The sequence below is a fragment of the Pongo pygmaeus genome, chromosome 17, assembly GCF_028885625.2.
Source record: "Pongo pygmaeus isolate AG05252 chromosome 17, NHGRI_mPonPyg2-v2.0_pri, whole genome shotgun sequence".
NCBI classification, from domain to species: Eukaryota; Metazoa; Chordata; class Mammalia; order Primates; family Hominidae; genus Pongo; species Pongo pygmaeus.
In genome coordinates, this window is record NC_072390.2 from 66182457 (window position 1) to 66196945 (window position 14489).

The window sequence follows — 14489 nt, forward strand, 5'->3', positions numbered from 1 at the left end:
ATAACAGCTATATCATAAAATATAAGAGTTATGTATTACCATGTGCCAGCATTTTTGCCACGTGCTTTATGCATTCCTACATTGAATCCTTACAACAATCCTGTGAGGTATATAGTTTAGCCATCCCATTTTCAAGTGAGAAAACGGAGGCTTGCAGTGAGCGGCTTGCCCATGTCACACGCTGATACTCCTTGTCTTACAGAGGCTTGACTAACACAGCTCTTTCAGCTTTCACTCAATCCTCCTCCTCATTCTTATGATTTACTGTATCCTTTTTAGAGCTCAGGCATGAGTTGGAGGAGGCTCAGAGACAGACATTGTGTGATACTGAAAATCTCCTTCAACTCTTACCCTTCTCCTCGACTCCCAGAATCTCTCTTTCTTTAGGGTAAGTTATTTCCCATAGGGCTTCTTGGGGGTTTTAGAGCAAACACTGTTATGGTTCTGAGGTGGAAATCCTGGCCCCACTCACTCTCACTCCTCTGGTAGATTAGAATGCAGAGCTTCGTGGGTTCTGTTCTCAGTTCTGGTATTGTTGGAGTTTTCTATGCTGGACTTCTGGTCTTGTTTTCCAGATGACACCAGAGAGGGGAAGTGGCTCACCTCAGGTCACACAGCTGGCTTGAGGCAGAGCTTTTACCTTTTCATTCTCGCTGTATGATAGGATATGTCCTGGCCTTGCAGTGAGTGCTGCAGTGACCCCTGTCTCCCCTGCCTCTATATTCTGTTGGTGCAGTGTAAAGTCCTCTGGACTCAGAGTCAAAGCGGTCGGATTCCAAACCTGGGTTCAACACTGCCTATTGAGAGATTTTGGATAAGTCTCTTCTCCGAGCCTCAAGTTGTCCTTACCTAAAATTTGAGGTCATCACATCAGCTCTGTCTACCCAAATGTATTATGGAAGGGCTAAAATCAGGTGAAATATATGAATTGGAAGCTGGATTGTCCTCTACAAATGTTTTTGCTGTATTTTAGTGTAACTCACTGTAAGTCTTCAACAAATACTTTCTTATTAAATGGTTGAATGCAGAAACACTTCTTTCTGAATCAGTTCCTGAGCCCTGCAGCAATATCCAAATAGTATTTTCTCTGGATTTTGGCTGATAACGGTTATTCATTTGTACTCTCAGAAAGTAATTCCAAAATGATATTTAAGTTTTCTTTCTATATTCTCAAGGTAGGTTACTGGGTATTTGCTTAGAAAATGCATGTGTAATCCACAGTGATGGGGCCAGTATGTTTTATAGACCTTTCCTGATTAAAAATGTTAACTCGTTTGGGAATCTGTGCAAGTTGATTCAGGGCTCTGCCTTGCTGGTGGCATGACAGCTAGAGAAACCAAATGAGCACAATTTAATCTGGTCCTGGGCAGGAGGAGCTAAAATGAAATCCATCTCGTTGTGTCCTTTGAGTTTTTATGTGTCAGTGAGTCCTGGAAATGTGTCCTAAGAGACATTGCAAAAATGGATAGCTCAGGTTTAACCCCTTGTTTCCTCTGTGCGTAGACCCCGGCCACTCGGATCTTCATGATCACAGTCAGAGGGCTTCAGAATCGTCTCCTTGGGTGGGGCACTCTTTATCTTCCCAGCCTGGCTTCCAGATTCATAGTGGACACTTTTATCAAATTTTGTACCCTGAAATCCCACTTTTATTATACCACTCTTTGTTCAAGAATCTTCAGTGGTTTGATACTGTTCAAACATCTTTATCTAGTGTTTGAGGAATTCAAGTATCTGGTCTAATTGACCTGTCCAATGCTGTCTTCCATTTACCTTCTCGGTGAGTCCTCAACTCTGGAGTAACCAGGTCTATTCTCTGATCCACAAATGTCCCATGTCGCTTCTTGGGCCTTTGCACACACCCATTGCCCCCACCTGGGGTGGGTATCCCTCTTCTTTTCCCAGCTTCACCTCCATTGTCCTCTTCAAATCCTATATATTCTTAGGGCTCTTCAAATTCTTCCTCCTTCCTGAAACCATCCCTAACAGCTAGGACTTATAGAGGCTTTTCTCTTCTCTGAACTCTGATCACACCTATTGTCTACTACTTTAGCTGCCCATCTATGTATCCAGCCATCTATTCGATCTAATAGGATTTATTGAGTCAATTTTGTAAACTTCTTGATGCAGGGACTATGTATTATACTGCTGGATTTCCTCCAAAACAACTTATTCATTCAAAAAGTATCAACTTGTGCTAATCAAGACTCTTCTGGTTGAAAGTAAGAGAAATTTAGTTTAAGGTAGCCTTGTGCACACTGATCAAAAGAAGGGGGGAATCATTGGTGAGATTTGGGAACTCAAACTGTATTTTTAGATTATCTTTTTCTCCCCTTATGTCTTTTTGGTAGGAAAATGGCTACTCAAAACTTCAGGTATACATCTTCCCAGTTTAGCAAACCTTTTGGGAAAAGGCATATGTGTGAGCATGTGCACACACGTGCATGAGTGCATGTGCCTCTCCCTTCATCTATAAATGAATTCAGGGCTGAATTGGACCTGCCTGGATTATTCATTCTTCTTGGCCATTCACTGCTCCCGAGGTGTGAGGTGCTATGAGTGGTTCTGCCTGGGTCACATGCCCTACTCTGTGGCTGTACATAGTTTGAGCTAGGCTTTGTCATCTGACAACCTTACCATGACCAGTGGAATATGGAAAGAAGCAATTCTCCCCACAGAAATCCTCCACATATGTCAGCCCAGAACTCTACATATGGTAAATGCTTGATCAGTATTTATTGATTGAATGATTTTTAATCATTCTTAAATGATGAAAATGACTTCAAAACTAACTCCAACTCAGGATTCCAGGATATTATTGTTAAAACTGCTTGAAATCCTCCCCAGTGATTTCTTCCTTTTGGCGTTGGTTTTAATCTGGGGTATTAAAGAAATAGTCTAACTCTACAACCACAAGAGAGCCATGTGAGCATTAAAGACAGCAGTCTTGTTCCCTTTAAAACATCCCACTTTCAGAATAAACACCCTCATTTCCCAAAACTGCTTCTTATATGCCATGTTTTCCAAACACTGCCATGCTGATTGTTCTTTAGTTTTTCACTACCTGGCTGAGATGTGGCTTCTAGAATTGAGCAAAATTTTTTGATGTGCTATGACTCTCCTTCGCCTCACTAATCCTTTTAGCCCAATATTTCATTAGAATGTTTTTGCAACCATGTCATTGTGAATATAAGCTCTTAAAATAGGCAATTAGCAAAAATCAGACCTGGCATCCATTTTTCAGTCCTCTTGCATTTGGCTTGAGATGCTCAATTTAGGGATCCAATTGGGTCACAGCTCCCAGCCCTGCTGAATCTCCTGATCACCTTTCTAGCAGCCCAGCAGGTGCTGACACAGGGAAGAAGCTGATGATCCAGGTTCCTTGAGCAGTTAAGAATGTCATCCTGGTCCTGGTCCCCTCCAGGCCACATTGATCTTATTTACCTGCCCTTCAGAGCCAGGAACCAGGAATGACCTTACTTAGTTTATATTCTAGGGAAGGTAAACTCATTCAGGCAGATTGAAGGACAAATCAATTGTATTTGTTTTCTAGGGCTGCTGTACTAAAGTACCACAGACTGGGCTTAAGCAACAGAAATATATTTTCTCTATGTCTGGAGGCTAGAAGTCCAAGATGCAGTTGTCAGTAGAGCTGGTTTCTTCTGATGTCTCCCTTCTTGGCTTGTAGATGGCCGCCTTCTTCCTGTGTCTTCACATGGTCTTTCCTCTGTGCCTGCCTGTGTCCTAATCCCCTCTTCTTGTGAAGACACCAGTTGTATTAGATTAGGGCCCACTCTAATAGCTTTATTTTACCCTAACACCAGCCAACCAAATTAAGGTGTCTTGTGCATGTGTGTGCACCTATGGGTAGCAGTGGCAGGGAATGGCTATAATCACAGGGCAGAAGAGCTAAGGTGGAAAAATTGGATGGCTTCATTGAAGCCCAGAGTTAAGATTAATTCACATGCTGACCAATGCAATGCTGGGCATTGGTTTTTTTTTCCTCCATTCTTATTTCCAAGGACATCAGGCCCCAGACTACTGTGAGATGAGTCAGGGAATCAATGACCAAGTTTTTCACCTAAAAAAAGCATTTCAAGACTCTGGGTCAACCCAAAGGCACATTAATAGAAGCTCTTACTTAATATTTTTTCAGTGATCAGGATGATAGACTAGCAAGTGGGCCTGTTAGGTTTGCTGGTGACACTTTGGACATCATTAAATAACATGCAAATCATTCACTAGGAATGTAGACAGGGTGCCGAGACTTAATCGTTTTAATTTCCACCCATGGGTAAACCTCGCAGCAAAAATGTCCTCACCCCTGGCATGAGGAACTGCTCTGAATGCAAAGTTTGACTCAGCCAGCAAAGTAAAAGAAACTGTAATGGTCTCATTTCTATCTTTTTGAGTAATGATATGCCAGTTTCCCAATAAATTGCATGAAGGTGAACGAGAAAAATAAGTCTTTGACCTTTCTCATTTATAAGCACACTTAAATATTCCTTCTCATATCTTATGCTGGCCACAGAGCTTTGCATAGAAGATTTAATTTCCTGCTGCTGCAGGCATTAAAATGGATCAGACCTCCCTTCCTCCTTCCCTTCTCCCTGAAACCTGAAGCCATCCATGTGGCTTGTCATTCAGGGTATGGAAAGACAAGACTTGAATTAGGGGTCCTTCCTTTCTTAGCAAACTCTTCCCAAAGCACAGAGAAGACAGATGCTCAGTGACAAAAATTTTGCACGCTGAGCAGTGGAATATGGCAGTCATATCCGGAGGGTGATGAAAATCTTTTATCCAGATAAATGTGCTTATAATTTGTTAGTTTAATTACTGCAGCCTTGCAAAGTCTTGAGCCAGTAATTCCTTTTTCAACAAGTTAGAGGCCTTAAATAATTCTGTGGGAAGATAAATCCTTCACTCTGGTTTTTGGACATTTCTCGGTAATTTATTTCCAGAACTCAGCTGGGTGCCATTAACATTTTGGTGCTGTGACTCTGGTCACATTATAGTCTATAAATGTTCTTTTTTTTTGGAGTAGTTTTTGCATTTCTTTCTTTCTCTTTTGGTTTGAGACAAGGTCTCACTCTGTCGCCCAGGCTGGAGTGCAGTGGTGTCATCATGGCTCACTGCAGCCTCAACCACCAACTCAAGCTATCCTCCTAACTCGGCCTCCTGAGTAGCTGGTACTACAGGCATGTGCTACTACATTCAGCTAATGTTACTATTTCTTGTAGAAACGGGATCTCACTATGTTGGCTAGGCTGGTCTTGAACTCCTATCCTCAAGTGATCCTCGTGCCTTGGCCTCTCAAAGTGCTGGGATTACAGGTGTACACCACCATGCCCAGCCAGCTTCTTCATTTCTAACATTGATGCATAAATTTCCTCTTAGTAGTTCCTTGTCCAGCTCCCCACTTTGGATACGAGAAAAATTTCATCTTTTCCAAATGGCCAGCAGCCTTTGTTCCAAAAGAAGAAAGGAAGGGAATCCTCCTGAAACCCTACCCCCGTCCTGAGTCTGAAAGAGAGAACCTAGTGAGGATACACTGTCCACTGGAAATAGCAACGACTCTTCACCCCATGCCTCATCCCAAAGCCTGGAGATCAGAAGGATCAAGTTTGCATTTCTAAAAGATATATGCTTTCTCCTCTACCTTTTAATTTCTGCATAGTTTCTCTATTTTGCTTATGTCTTTCTTTCCCTCAAGTGAGAGCTGGTTTAGCTGGCTTTCTGTCAATCAGAAATTGCTGTTAATTGGCGTTTCTCTGCTTTGCAAGCAGAATGATAACCGATATTTATAATGATATTCCAGAGGCTCTGCAAGATCTCGAAGGGTCTCATGAATTCTCAAAAAATGATTGACTTCTGTGCAGTATAATTTTAGTGTCAGGTGTATTTTATGGTTTTCTGATTCATTGCAAATTGGTTGTCCATGTATGGGATATAACTTTCTGTTTACCAGAGTATTTATTAAGTGGAATCCGATATTCTTTTTGGAGAGATGGAAAACAGGGCTTTTTTGATTTGGAAGCTTCTGATGGCAGGAGAGTGGTCAAGTGCAATGCTTCTTTTTGTTTCTGGTGTGCCTAGCAGGCACTCAGAGGGTGCCTACTGGCTGATTGGGTAGTGCAGGAACATGGGTAGCTATAGGTTTGCTAAAGGATTATCCTCTAAGTGGGCCTGAACTGAAGGCCTGAATATTCTTGTTAAACTTGAAAGCTCAGATAGATGGGATCAGAACAAGCTGCAAAAATCTACAAGTTAGGAAAACTCACGCATAGAGCATGCAGGTCAGAACAGACAAAAAGATCCCAATCCAGGGGTTCATGATGTTGAGAACAGTTCCAGAAGGTGGAAGTACAAGGCAGATAGTGGGCTACACAGCTTCCCATTGTGTGTGAGTGACTGTGGGGTCACTTTCTGTCACCCACAATCATGTGGAACCAAAGATGCCAGGCTACTGAGGTCCATGTGGAATCAAAAGATGAAGTTGACTGGGTGCTGAGACTATAGCAAGGCAAATCAGCTGTTTTCTTTTCTCTTTGTGATGGATTCTGACTGTAGCAGCCAAAGTGATCATGTGTCAGTTGATTTTGATGGCTAAGATGGCCAAATGCATCTACTCATCTTTGCCTAGTTTGCATGCACAGACAATACCTAAAGTCAGTGCCATTTCACTCCAGGCTAAACTCTCTTGTATTCTGTGGGAGAACAGTATCTCTATTATATTTATCTCTCTATGTCTATATCTGTATCTCCCTTGAGTTGTATTAAGTAACACTGACATTTACTGTTCTCACTGGGTCAGGACACCTGTGTAACAGAGAGGGGATGAGAAAGTTCATTGTCCCTGTTTTGTATTTATAATTCTGTATAAAAAACCACCCAGAAGTATAGTGCCTTAAAACAATGACTTATTATTGTTTCTCATGAGTTTGAAGGTTGACTAGAAGTTCTTTTGATGGTCTTCTTTGGGGTCTCTCCTGAGGCTGCATTCAGTTGGTAGATGGGCTGGCTGGATGATCTAAGAAGTCCTCTCTCCCATGTCTGAGGCCTTGAGGGTTGCTTGTTGGCTGGAGCACTCCTCTACATGGCTTGGTTTCCTTCCAATCCCCTCGTTCTCCCTCCAGCTCTCATTCCATCCTCCTGGGCCTCTTCCTGTGATGCTTCTCTTCAACAGAATAGCCTGGACTTCCCTATAGCATGTCATTTGGGTTCCCAGAATCCAAAGGGAGAAAGCCACCAGGACAAGGCCTTAGTCTAGAATTGGTCCTGTGTAACTTCTATCTCCTTGGATTGGTCAGAGTAAGTCATGGGACCAGCCCAGATTCAAGAAAAAGGGAAGTAGTTCCCCATTCTTGATAAGAGGAGAAGCAAATAACTTGTGGCCATCTTTGATCTATTACATCTTCTTTCAAAAACTGATGGTCAGCCAAGGCGAGAAACACATTACTGTTTACTGATTGTTGTGAGGATTAAATGAGATTGGCACAAACACAGCATTCAGGTCAATAAGTGGTTATATTCCTCTGGATTTGGGGATCAACTCTCATGGGGAGAGACTGTTTTCAGGAATCTGTAATACAGGGGTATAACATCTTTCTGTTGATTGTACTTTAGTTATTTCCAAATGAGGATTAAATAAGTTAACATATATAAACTGCCTAAAGCAGTGCCCATAACATGGTAAACATGCAGTAAATGTAAGCTATAATTATTATCATCATTATTATTGAATGGCAATAATTTCTAAAAGCAAAACAAAATAACTACCCACTTTATATGCAACCCACCTTCCTGATTATGAACAACCTTCTCCCATTTTAGTTATTTTTACCTTTGTGTACCAGAATCCTAGAGGTGTTTATAATCTTACAGATCATTTAGACTAATTTCTTCATTTCACAGAAGAAATTTAAAGCCAAATTTGGGCAAGTGACTTGTCCAGATTTTGCAGCTAGCTAGAGAATTAGTACCAGATCTCAAGGATCCAAGCTTCCAACTAATGGCTCTCAACACCGCACCCCAAGAAAGTGCTAATTCATTTGATTTTAAAATTAATAGCTGGAAATACAAAACTTCATTTGGTAGACATAATACATTTAAATAAATAGTTCAGTTTTATATATTAGTCATGTATATTGGAGGAAAGAGAAAAAATGGGGAAGATAGAGGATGAAGAAAAACTGGCATAAAAATGGAAAAAGTTAGAGATGGAAGAAACATACAGAAGAAAAGAAAGAAGCCTAAATAATTTAAGATGATTTAATGGCAGTGCTGGAGTTGTTGGGTGTTATTGGGCGGAAATTGGTTCTACCTGTTTCCCTAACTTTCCTTTTGTCTGGTATCCCATCCCTCTCTTTGAGCATGCCCCTCCTGACTCCATCCTGGTGGCTCTGATGGTGCTATTACATCACCTTATTTTCATGGCCATGAGTATCTGTCCATGGGGTGGACACTGGAACCAACTTGGTCAGTTAGAGTCCTGCTCTAGGGTTGAGATATACTCTAAAGCAGTGAAAGGAAATCATCTTGAGCAAGACTGGCTTGCTTTTTACCATTTTTTAGTGAAATCTAGCATAGACGGAATAGCTTTGCCAATCTTCCTTAGAATTTATCTTGGGCATATCCTCCACCATCATATATCCTACTATTTCTTTACTCACTTATTAAATGTTTCATGACCATTTGCTATGCACTTGGCACTGTAATACCTGGTTCTTTCACCCACAGAATTTACAGTCTGGTGTGTGAGACAGACAATGAAAAGGTAAACTAACAGAGGATTATGAGCTGTGATAACAGCCTTGTAGTAGGCTGAATGATGGCCCCCAAAGATGCCCACATTCTATTCTACAGAACTGAGAATGCGTTATCTTACATGGCAAAGGGACTTTGCAAATGTGATTAGTTAAGGATTTTGAGATGGGGAGAGTGGATAATCCTGGATTATCTGGGTGGGTCCAATCTAGTCACAAGGGTCCTTATAAACAGAGGCTGAAGGGTCAAATTCAGAGAAGGCAAAGTGATGATGGCTGCAGAGACAGAGGTTGGAGAATGCTATGCCACTGGCTTTGAAATTGGAAGGAGACCACAAACGGAGGAATGCGGGTGGTCTCTAGAAGCTAGAAAAGGGAAGGATGAAGATTCTCCCCTAGAGCCTCCAGAAGGAATGCAGCCCTGGAGCTGTCCTGACTGTAGGACTTCTGACCTCCAGAACTATAAGAGGATAAATTTGTATTGTTTAATTATTAAGTTTGTGGTAATTTGTTACAGAAGCTTCAAAGGAAATACAAACTTCAAAGGAAAAGAGAGGATGATGTAAAAGAATAATATGGGGAAACTTAATAGATTAGGGTGTCAGAGAAGACCTTTCTGAAAAAGTTTATTTTGGATAAGACTTAATTGAAGAGAAGGAGCCAGCCTTACAAAGTGTGTCAGGGGCTGGGAATTGTATCCAGGGAAATAATGCTGCAAATTACTTTAAAAGAGACAGCTCTGATTGTTAGTTATAGCAACTGAAAGAAGACTTATGGGGTAGGTAAGAAGAGGAGCATGGTGTCGGATTGGGTCAACTGATTCATAAATATCCATATTGCATCAGATGAGGTTGGCCAAATCACAGATAATCTGTATCTACTGTCAAGATGGATAGTAGAAGTCCTCTCTTCTGCTTATCTTTCTAGATCCTTCTTGTCTTCCCACTTAGCTTCAACTATATCCTTGTTCCAAAGCCTTCCATGACCTTATCAGATTTTACCAATCTCCTTCTTTCATCCAGACTGTGCTCCATTCCTCAAACTGGGATCCATGGACCTCCAAGGACTCAGATTTATCCTTGAGGAGGCATCCTGAGATTTTCTGAGAATGTTCTAATTTCAATGCTAAGTTTTAAAATAATATAAGCCTAGGTCTCATCTGAATGCATATTCCTCAGTTTCATTTTAAAATTTCAGTGCCTTGGTGGTACCAACTGAAGGTCAAATGATGTCCAGCCTAGCTAAATAAACAAAAGCTTTGAGGAAGCTTAAACAGAAAAAAGTGGAGGGAAAAATGGAATGATCAAAGAGCACATGGCAGTGTCTGAACCTGAATGGTAACAGGCAGCACCATGCTGGCTTTGCCAGCAGAGGTGTTAATGAATTCTCTCTTGGTCCAAATCAACTTGTAATGATTCACTACTAGTAAATGGATTTTAAGTAGGCCGATGGAAATCTTTTTTCTCCAAGTTTTGCATTTCCTACTAAGTTGATTATCTATCAAAACAGTGCATCGGTGATTAAAAGTGAGTTCATTGAAATTCACTTAGTGATTAACACAGTGGTGATAATGAACTGAATGACAATGATTCAAAAGATGACTTGTCATGTTCAAAATCAGATCCATCTTAGAGAAGGTGGCATGAGAAAAAAAATTAAATACAAAAATTGTATCCATATTGGGAACAAGTGAAAAAGGAAATGTTCAAATTCACTTTTCCACTAAAATTCCCAGGAGTGTCAATCAAGTTTATGTAAAGCATTATCAATTATTACACTAAATACACACTATTTTACATTTTATTGATTTTGTATTTTTATTTGTATATAATTGTTATGTTGTGATTTTAATCTATAAGTATAAAGATTTTATAAATCATTTTCTGTTTGCATAGACTTAAGTAACATAACAAAATATAATTTAAGTCAACACTGGAGATCTGTGAAAAATATTTTTCTTTCAGAAGGGTCCATCTATTAGTGAGGTTTGAGAAATACTGATTTGCAATATTCATATTGATATATTTTTGAATTGCTAGTGTTATTTACTGAATATTTTTGTCCCCCCCAAAATTTGTATGTTGAAGCCTTAATCACGAATGTGATGGTATTTGGAGACGGAACCTTTAGGACATCATGAGGGTGATATTAGTGGCTTTATAAAAGAAGAAGCTGGGCGCGGTGGCTCCCACCGGTAATCTCAGGACTTCGGGAGGCTGAGGCAGACGGATCAGTTGAGGCCAGGAGCTCCAGACCAGCCTGGCCAATATGGCAAAACCCTGTCTCTACTAAAAATACAAAACAACAACAACAACAACAATTGGCTGGGTGTGGTGGAATGCGCCTGTAATCCTAGCTACCTGCTAGCTACTGGGATGGCTGAGGCATGAGAATTGCTTGAACCTGGGAGGCAGAGGTTGCAGTGAGCCGAGATGGCACCACTGCACTCCAGCCTGGGCAACAGAGTGAGACTCTGTCAAAAAAAAAAAAAAAAAAAAGAAAAAAGAAGAAGAAAAAACTCTCTTTCCACTTTGTGGAAACATCAAGATCCTGGACTTCCTAGCCTCCAGAGCTATGAAAAATAAATTTCTGTTGTTTACTCCTGAGTCTATAGTATTTTATGATTCTAGCCCAAGCTGACAAATATAACTAATTCTTAAATTGTTAAGTAATCGCTAAAGAGGGTGGGAGCTCTCTCAGGTGAAGGGCAAGTCTACAAGTTTTCTGAAAATCCACAGGCCCAGTGGCAGTGCTAGGCACATATGAGGTGCCCAGTAAATACTTGGATAATGTTTTAATTATGCCTTTTTATTTTTCGTATTTCTGATACTTTGTTACCTGGGGCCTTGGTGATCTTAGAGAGACCGCCCCTCTCGGGGCTAGTTAATTGCTAGAGATAGCAAACAACTCACCTGCGAGTGTGCCTTTCATGTGTAGCTTAACCAATCCAGAGCTTCACCTCCCATTCCTCTTAACACTCTCAGCCATCTGCCCCAATCACCCCAGAGTCAGGTACCAGACAACTAGAAACAGCCCCTACACCCTGGAGACCACTGAAATTATTCAAACTAGCCAATCCTAAGTCTGCTTACTCCATCTCATCTGTTCCTCCCAGGGAAGCAGAATAAAGCCTCTTGCCCATATTTTTTTCTTTTTATTATTATTATTATTATTATTATTATTATACTTTAGGCTCTATGGTACATGTGCGCAACGTGCAGGTAAGTTACATATGTATACATGTGCCATGCTGGTGCGCTGCACCCACTAACTCGTCATCTAGCATTAGGTATATCTCCCAATGCTATCCCTCCCCCCTCCCCCCACCCCACAACAGTCCCCGCAGTGTGATGTTCCCCTTCCTGTGTCCATGTGTTCTCATTGTTCAATTCCCACCTATGAGTGAGAATATGTGGTGTTTGGTTTTTTGTTCTTGCGATAGTTTACTGAGAATGATGATTTCCAATTTCATCCATGTCCCTACAAAGGACGTGAACTCATCATTTTTTATGGCTGCATAGTATTCCATGGTGTATATGTGCCACATTTTCTTAATCCAGTCTATCATTGTTGGACATTTGGGTTGGTTCCAAGTCTTTGCTATTGTGAATAATGCTGCAATAAACATACGTGTGCATGTGTCTTTATAGCAGCATGATTTATAGTCCTTTGGGTATATACCCAGTAATGGGATGGCTGGGTCAAATGGAATTTCTAGTTCTAGATCCCTGAGGAATCGCCACACTGACTTCCACAAGGGTTGAACTAGTTTGCAGTCCCACCAACAGTGTAAAAGTGTTCCTATTTCTCCACATCCTCTCCAGCACCTGTTGCTTCCTGACTTTTTAATGATTGCCATTCTACCTGGTGTGAGATGGTATCTCATTGTGGTTTTGATTTGCATTTCTCTGATGGCCAGTGATGGTGAGCATTTTTTCATGTGTTTTCTGGCTGCATAAATGTCTTCTTTTGAGAAGTGTCTGTTCATGTCCTTCACCCACTTTTTGATGGGGTTGTTTGTTTTTTTCTTGTAAATTTGTTGGAGTTCATTGTAGATTCTGGATATTAGCCCTTTGTCAGACGAGTAGGTTGCGAAAATTTTCTCCCATTTTGTAGGTTGCTTGTTCACTCTGATGGTAGTTTCCTTTGCTGTGCAGAAGCTCTTTAGTTTAATTAGATCCCATTTGTCAATTTTGGCTTTTGTTGCCATTGCTTTTGGTGTTTTAGACATGAAGTCCTTGCCCATGCCTATGTCCTGAATGGTATTGCCTAGGTTTTCTTCTAGGGTTTTTATGGTTTTAGGTCTAACATTTAAGTCTTTAATCCATCTTGAATTGATTTTTGTATAAGGTGTAAGGAAGGGATCCAGTTTCAGCTTTCTACATATGGCTAGCCAGTTTTCCCAGCACCATTTATTAAATAGGCAATCCTTTCCCCATTTCTTGTTTTTGTCAGGTTTGTCAAAGATCAGATAGTTGTAGATATGTGGCATTATTTCTGAGGGCTCTGTTCTGTTCCATTGATCTATATCTCTGTTTTGGTACCAGTACCATGCTGTTTTGGTTACTGTAGCCTTGTAGTATAGTTTGAAGTCAGGTAGCGTGATGCCTCCAGCTTTGTTCTTTTGGCTTAGGATTGACTTGGCAATGCGGGCTCTTTTTTGGTTCCATATGAACTTTAAAGTAGTTTTTTCCAATTCTGTGAAGAAAGTCATTGGTAACTTGATGGGGATGGCATTGAATCTGTAAATTACCTTGGGAAGGATGGCCATTTTCATGATACTGATTCTTCCTACCCATGAGCATGGAATGTTCTTCCATTTGTTTGTATCCTCTTTTATTTCCTTGAGCAGTGGTTTGTAGTTCTCCTTGAAGAGGTCCTTCACATCCCTTGTAAGTTGGATTCCTAGGTATTTTATTCTCTTTGAAGCAATTGTGAATGGGAGTTCACTCATGATTTGGCTCTCTGTTTGTCTGTTATTGATGTATAAGAATGCTTGTGATTTTTGTACATTGATTTTGTATCCTGAGACTTTGCTGAAGTTGCTTATCAGCTTAAGGAGATTTTGAGCTGAGACAATGGGGTTTTCTAGATATACTATCATGTCATCTGCAAACAGGGACAATTTGACTTCCTCTTTTCCTAATTGAATACCCTTGATTTCCTTCTCTTGCCTAATTGCCCTGGCCAGAACTTCCAACACTATGTTGAATAGAAGTGGTGAGAGAGGGCATCCCTGTCTTGTGCCAGTTTTCAAAGGGAATGCTTCCAGTTTTTGCCCATTCAGTATGATATTGGCTGTGGGTTTGTCATAAATAGCTCTTATTATTTTGAGATACATCCCATCAATACCTAATTTATTGAGAGTTTTTAGCATGAAGTGTTGTTGAATTTTGTCAAAGGCCTTTTCTGCATCTATTGAGATAATCATGTGGTTTTTGACTTTGGTTCTCTTTATATGCTGGATTACATTGATTGATTTGCGTATATTGAACCAGCCTTGCATCCCAGGGATGAAACCCACTTGATCATGGTGGATAAGTTTTTGATGTGCTGCTGGATTCTGTTTGCCAGTATTTTATTGAGGATTTTTGCATCAATGTTCATCAAGGATATTGGTCTAAAATTCTCTTTTTTTGTTGTGTCTCTGCCAGGCTTTGGTATCAGGATGACGCTGGCCTCATAAAATGAGTTAGGGAGGATTCCCTCTTTTTCTATTGATTGGAA

At 40.6% G+C, this 14489-nt stretch overlaps 1 long non-coding RNA gene across 1 annotated transcript in view; it reads left to right on the forward strand.

Moving 5' to 3' along the window:
* The first annotated feature begins 298 nt into the window (after nucleotides 1-298).
* LOC129018949 (uncharacterized) overlaps nucleotides 299-14489 on the forward strand; it is a 64390-nt gene continuing 50199 nt past the window's right edge. Inside the window, exon 1 of the long non-coding RNA XR_008495462.2 lies at nucleotides 299-388. This is a non-coding gene — a long non-coding RNA (uncharacterized LOC129018949). The remainder of the gene's footprint in view (nucleotides 389-14489) is intronic.